This window comes from Chiloscyllium punctatum, chromosome 51 (assembly GCF_047496795.1).
Source record: "Chiloscyllium punctatum isolate Juve2018m chromosome 51, sChiPun1.3, whole genome shotgun sequence".
NCBI lineage: Eukaryota > Metazoa > Chordata > Chondrichthyes > Orectolobiformes > Hemiscylliidae > Chiloscyllium > Chiloscyllium punctatum.
The window spans coordinates 48,665,610-48,671,370 of record NC_092789.1 but is presented as its reverse complement, the minus strand read 5'-3'; the positions used below and the strand labels follow the sequence as shown (position 1 = coordinate 48,671,370).

Sequence of the window (5,761 nt, the reverse complement as noted above, 5' to 3'; positions counted from 1 at the left end):
TAAAAAAAAGTAGGAGGAAAAGTATGTTGCTAGAGTATTCTGAATTATAAAGGTAATTGTAGAAATAGAAATGCAAACAAGAAATTAGTGTGAAAAGGTTAGTTGCATTCATAAAGGATAAGTTCATCAGTGAAAAAACAGGATAAATGTATTGTTAGAAAAGATAAAGTAATGAATGGTCGAAATACAAATTCTGCAAACAATAAAGAACGTTGGCGCAGGAAGGTAACAGAAGAAGCCACGATTCTGGAAACATTGGCAATTGAAATTTACATTCAGATGAAGAGATTTCGAACAAATTCTTACATCCAAAGAATTAAGGGAACATGACAAAGAGAAATTACAAAGTCCACAATGACATGTTGTTTGTGAAATCTAAATAAGCTTCTTTTCATAGTTTGGTAAAGTTGTAAAGTACGTGAATTTCACTCTTTCAGTGAAATACGAATAGTTGTTTTATCTATTAAGAAAAAGGTAATTCCTAATCGAAAGTATTTATTGTGGGAATAAATCTGATTAATCGAAAGAAGGAACTTTATCTTAACTTCCACTTACAGCATGTGAGGATTCTGGATAAGCCAAGATGGAGGACGCGAAAAATCTAAATGTAACAGCTGCTCCTATTTTGATGTATTTTCGGTGCTGGAGGTGATTTTCGTGACTTCCAGGAGCAGCAAACACTGTTTATATGCTGTTGTAATTGTTTCGGAACTATGGAGAAAAACAAAGTCAAACAACGGCACTTTGAAAAGCAGAAAGGCAGCGAACACATGGTGTGTAAGGGAGAGACGAAAGAAACCGACATTGCTCACTGATATAACAGTGAATCTGCACATTACCGCCTTTGCTGTCTGAGTTCATGCATTGGAGAGTGTCGAGGAAAACTTAACAAACAGCGACATTAGCAACTGATCTTGGAGCACCTTGTTTGGGAAAGGTCACAGCATAGAAATAGATAAGTCTATTATTTCAAGTATAGCCTTGCTGTAAATATATAACAGTGAGTAGAGTGGGTTTTTCTTGATTTTATTGGATGTGTCTGTTTTTTTATTGGATGTGTCTGTTGATTAAATTTGAAAAATATAAGGCAAAAGTATTAAGTTGGTCTAGTGTGAGACAATAAGACAGTGCTATGTTTTGTGCGTTGACTGGAAGTAGCAAAATGGCCTTGGGTAGTGTGATATCCTATTCTTGTCAGATGTGGGAGTTTTGGAAGTGTTTACCCTTTACTGAGGATTATAGCTGCAATAAATATCAATTACTGCGAATCCGGTCAGACAGAATGCATTGCTTGGAGCAACAGTTACAGGCGATGAGGAATTTACAAGAGCTGGGGGTGTGATGGATGGCAGTTATAAGATGGGAGAAAAAATTAGGTGAGTTAACCCCAAGTAAGGTAGGAAGGATAGGCAGGTACTCTCCTGTGGCTAATCCTATTTCAAACAATTATGCTGTTTTGGAAAACATAGGGGGTGATGGACTTTCAGGGGAATTTAACACGAAAAAACAGGTTTCTGGTAGCAAGGCAGGCGATAATGTCATGAGGGCTACGTAGGGTTCCAACTGATCGGTCGTATTAGGGGACATTCTAGTCAGAAGCACAGGCAGACATATCTGCAGCCAATTGCGAAAAATCAGAATAGTGTGTTGCCTTCCTGCTGCCAGGATCAAGGATGTGACAGACAGGGTGCAAAATGCTCTCAAAGACAGGAGGGAACAGCAGAAGGTCATTGCACACATTGGTTACAACGACATAGGAAGGGAAAAGAATGATATTCTGAAGGTAGAATTTAGAGAGTTAGGCAGGAATTTCAAAATTAGGTCCTCTCCGGGAGTAATATCTGGAATTCTCCTTGTGGGACAAGCTAGTGAGGGTCGGAATTGTAGGATAGAGCAGATGAAGCGAGCATAAGAAGCTGGTTTATGGAAGAAGGGTTCATATTTTTGGACCATTGGAATCTCTTCTGGGGTAAATGCCACCTGTACAAGAAGAATAGTTTGCGTCTGAATTGGAAGGGGTCTAATATACTTGCAGGAAGATTTTCTAAAATCGCTCGGGAGGATTCAAACTAGTAAGTGGCGGGGTGGGAACCAGCGGGAGATTGAGAAATGATAACAATCTGAGACTGGTGCAATGGAGACAAGCAGCAAGTGAATCAGTGAAGGCAGGCATGAACAAAGCGGAGAACAAGGTAGTACTGATCAATTAAACAGCATTTATTTCAATGCAAGAGAACTAACAGGGAAGTCAGATTAACTTTGGGCATGGCTACGAACTTGGACTGAGATATCACAGCAATTACAGAAACATGGTTCAGGGATGTACATGATTGGCAGCTTAATGTTGTAGGATACAAATGCAATAGGAGGATAGAAAGGGAGGCAAGAGAGGAGGGGGAGTTGCGTTTTTCATAAGGCTTTTATTATTGCTGTACTTAGGGGGACGTTCCCAGAAAGACACCCAGCGAAATCATTTGCATGGAATTGAGAAATAAAAAAGGAATGATCACCTTGTTGGGATTGTATTATAGGCCGCATACTAATCAGTAGAAAAACGGGAAACAAATTTGTAACGAGATTTCAGTTATCTGCAAGATTAATAGGGTGGTTATGGTAGGGAATTTGAACTGTCCAAACATAGACTGGAACTGCCATAGTATTCAGAGTTTAGATAGAGACAGGTGAATGACAGTGTGGAGTTGGCACATTCTCACCGTGTCTGCGTGGAGTTCCTCCGGGTGATCCGTTTTCCTCCCACAGTCCAAAAATGTGCAGGTTATGTGAATTGGCCATGCCAAATTTCCCGTAGTATTACGTGAAGGGGTAAATATAGGGGAATGGGTCTGGGTGGGTTGCGCTTCGGTGGGTCGGTGTGGACTTGTTGGGCCAAGGTTCCAGTTTCCACACTGTAAGTAATCTAACCTAAGAAAATGTTCTGAGGAAGTATGTGAATGCACCTAACAGAGAAAGTGCAGAACTTGATCTCCTCATGGGAAATGAGGCAGGGCAGGTGACTGAGTTGTCAGTAGGGGAGCACTTTGGGGTCAGCGACCATAGTTCTGTTAGTTTTAAAACAGTAATAGAAAAGGATCAAACAGATCAAACAGTTGAAATTGTAATTTGGAGGAAGGCTAATTTTGTCGGCATTAAGCAAGAAATTAAAAAGCTAATTGGGTCACAGGTACCGGGATGGCTGGAAAATGGGAAGTCTTCAGAAATGAAAAAACGGGAGTCCAAAGACAGTATATTCCTGTTCGATTGAAAGAAAAGGCCGGTAGGTGTCGGGAATGCTGGATGACTATAGATATTGAGGGTTAAGTGAAGAAAAAGAAGGAAGCAGACATCACGGACAGACAGGAGCGATCGAGTGAATCCCTGGAAGAGTACAACGGCAGAGGGAGTATACTTGAGAGGGAAATCAGAATGGCAAAAAAGGGGACATGAGATAGCTTTGGCAAATAGAGTTCAGAAGAATCCAGAAGGGTTTTATATATACATTAAGGACGAAAGTGTAAGTATGGAGCGAACTGGGCCCCACAAAAATCAGCAAGGCAGCTTCGGTGTGGAGCTGAAGAATATGGGAAAGATACTAAACGACTATTTGCTTCCGTTTTTATTGTTGAGAAGGATATGGACGACATAGAATGTGGTCTAATAGATAGCGACATCATGAAAAATGTTCATATTATAGAGGACGAACTATTCGATATTTTGAAACGCAGTAAGTTGAACAAATCCCCAGGACCTGATTAGGTGTACATCAGAGCTTTGTGGGGAGCTACGGAAGTGATTACTGTGCCCCTTGCAGAGATATTTGTGTTATCGATACTCTCAGGTGTGGTGCCAGAAGACGAGCGGTTTGCTAACATGGCGCCATTTTTGAAAGGTGATATGGACAAGCCAGAGAACTAAAAACTGGATAGCCTGACGTCGCTGGTGGGCAAATTGTTGGAGGGAAACCTGAGGGATATCAGTTACACATATTGGAAAGGTAAGGACTCATTTGGGGTAATCGACATTTCTTTGTCCTTGGGAATTCTTGTCTCACAAATATGATTGAGTTTTTTGAAGAAGTAATGATGAGGATCGATGAGGGCAGAGCGGTGGACGTGATCTCTATGGACTTAAATAAGGCATTCGACAAGATTTCCCACAGGACACTGGTTAGCAAAGTTAAATCTCATGGTATGCAGGGAGAACTAGCCATTTAGTGCAGGACTGGCTGGGAAGGTAAAGAAAGAGCGTGATGGTAAAGAGTTGTTTTTCGGACTGGAGGCCTGTGATCAGTGGTGTGCCACACAACTCGATGCTGGGTCCAACATGTTTTGTCATTGAGGTAACTGATTTCGATATGAACACAGGAGATATAGTTACTAAGTTTGCAGATGACACCAAAATTAGCAGTGCATTGCATAGCGAAGAAAGTTACGTCAGATTGCAACGTGATCTTGATCAGATGGGCCACATGGTATCAGAATGTAATGTAGATAATCCATTATTGTTCAGAATAATGTCTTGACAGTTGCAGCTTCCATACCACAAAACCAGCGAGCCTTCTGAAGAATATACGTGCTTTTATACATGAAGTACTCGACAATGTACCTCAAGCAGCTCGGTGAAGTCACCATTCACAAAACCAAAGATGCTGTTGATCTGCAGTCGTAGTAGCATGGCCGAGCGGTCTAAGGCGCTGGACTTAAGTTCCAGTTTCTCCAGAGACGTGGGTTCGAATCCCGCTGCTACTATCTTGCATCTTTTGCACGGCATGAGTCTCTGCAGAGGTTTGGTGTACACATGATAGGTTGAACGGCCTGTTTCGGCACTCTCGGATTACATGAGCCTCTGAGGTCAGTTTAGAATAAAAACCATAGTTTAAATACTCAGTGCGTACCTACAAATATTTGCCATACTCTTATGTAGATATTCGTCAGCTCTGGAACTTCTAACACATTGGTTTCACAGTGCACTCACTCTGTAAAAAGACAGAGAGATCAGGATGGAGTTTAGGAGAGGTAAATTATATTTCCACATACTCTGCTGAATTTTGTTCTGAAATTTCTATGTTAATCACAACGTTCCCTGATGTCTATTTTTTATGAAAATTGAGAGAAAGGGGTGCTGTTGAATAGAAGGTTTAGTGAAATAACTATGCTGACTCTGAGCAAAAGGCTCTTAAATGGGAAATACCACCGAAAACAGTTCGGGATTCAAAAAGGAAATATATGTACAGAAGTTAAACGTGATTAACGAATGGTTTAACTCACCACAGCGCCTCTGGGAGAATTCACGGGAATATATCCCAGTTTCCGTCTCCTGACCCACATCAACAAACTAAGTGAACGCTAATTGATGGTCTATTTCTCAGATAAACCAGCTTTCTATTGCACAGTTTAAATTTCACGAATCCTTGCAGGTGATTCTCAAATAACTTCAGTGGGTGCATTTCCGAACGGGGCACCCCTCCAGATCAGATTCTCACAGATTAATTTAAAGTTCATCAAAAGCCTGGCAGCTAACTGACGATCTGGATCAATGGAAGTATTGTCAACTGGAAGACCCTGACCTCTCAGATTCACATTGTCCAGTATAAATGCATTAAGCCCGATATATAAATCTCAATCTGCATCCTTGGTTGCATTCCCCACAGGCATGTACTTACAAATGAGGATCACAGCTCTTAGTTTAAACGTAAACAAACTTGATACTTTAGTGTCATTCCACATCAATACTTTTATTTTCGACAGGCGCACCCAGACTAATC

At 41.0% G+C, this 5,761-nt stretch overlaps 1 non-coding gene across 1 annotated transcript; it reads left to right on the top strand.

The window, feature by feature from the left end:
• The first annotated feature begins 4,663 nt into the window (after window positions 1-4,663).
• On the top strand, window positions 4,664-4,745 carry trnal-uaa (transfer RNA leucine (anticodon UAA)). Its single transcript is given in 2 exon segments — window positions 4,664-4,701; window positions 4,711-4,745. It is a non-coding gene; the product is annotated as a tRNA-Leu (tRNA).
• Window positions 4,746-5,761: the final 1,016 nt, after the last annotated feature.